This window comes from Anneissia japonica, unplaced genomic scaffold (genome assembly GCF_011630105.1).
Source record: "Anneissia japonica isolate Jap-2015-1 unplaced genomic scaffold, ASM1163010v1 scaffold151747_len786_cov98, whole genome shotgun sequence".
Lineage (NCBI taxonomy): Eukaryota > Metazoa > Echinodermata > Crinoidea > Comatulida > Comatulidae > Anneissia > Anneissia japonica.
The window spans coordinates 1-786 of record NW_022746369.1 but is presented as its reverse complement, the minus strand read 5'-3'; the positions used below and the strand labels follow the sequence as shown (position 1 = coordinate 786).

At 36.0% G+C, this 786-nt stretch overlaps 1 non-coding gene across 1 annotated transcript; it reads left to right on the top strand.

Annotated features, from left to right (window-relative positions):
* Window positions 1-507: 507 nt before the first annotated feature.
* On the top strand, window positions 508-626 carry LOC117120201. Its single transcript, XR_004447304.1, has one exon. It is a non-coding gene; the product is annotated as a 5S ribosomal RNA (ribosomal RNA).
* The last annotated feature ends 160 nt before the right edge of the window (window positions 627-786 follow it).

Below are 786 nucleotides of genomic sequence, written 5' to 3'. Positions count from 1 at the left end.
CTACCCAAGGATTCCAAAACCTTCATTCATTGGATTTTAGAAAATGGTTTCATATCCATTTTAAGAAGTGTTGACCCTATGTCAACTACGTCATCTAGTACACTCTAGGCAAACGAACGCAATGGCTGAATAAAGCACGATGTGCAAGAAAGAGGACCTGGCGTATTTCCTCTATATTTAGTGTCCTCGATTACCCAACGCACATATTACTTATTAGTATTATTATTATTATCACATGTACAAATGAAATTTTTACCACATGTACATAAACATAGTCTGAACACATTTCTGAAATTTCATAAATTTCGAAAAATTGTAAATATTTTTCTGCGGCGATTTTTATTTCGATTTTTTTTAAATTTAACTGTGATGCTTTTTTAATATTCAAATGACGATAAAAAAAATTTTGCTATGGAATCGTTCTATTCATTGGTCAAAAACTGTATTTTAGTGAAATATCATTCAATGAGCTCGATGATCGAAGTGTTGCACTGTTGGTGCACCCTTGTCTACGGCCATACTACCTTGAAAACACCGGTTCTCGTCCGATCACCGAAGTTAAGCAACGTCGGGCCTGGTTAGTACTTGGATGGGAGACCGCTTGGGAATACCGGGTGCTGTAGACATCATTTATAATAACGCTTTTCTCATTACTTCTTTATCAACACCTCATACGATCCTATCTCTTATTAGCTCGTCAGTTATCGGACCAAATTCTCACCTTTTAGATAGGGTTTGCAGCTTAGCTAAATATGCTTGAACAGGTTCATCTGGTAATTTAGAAAG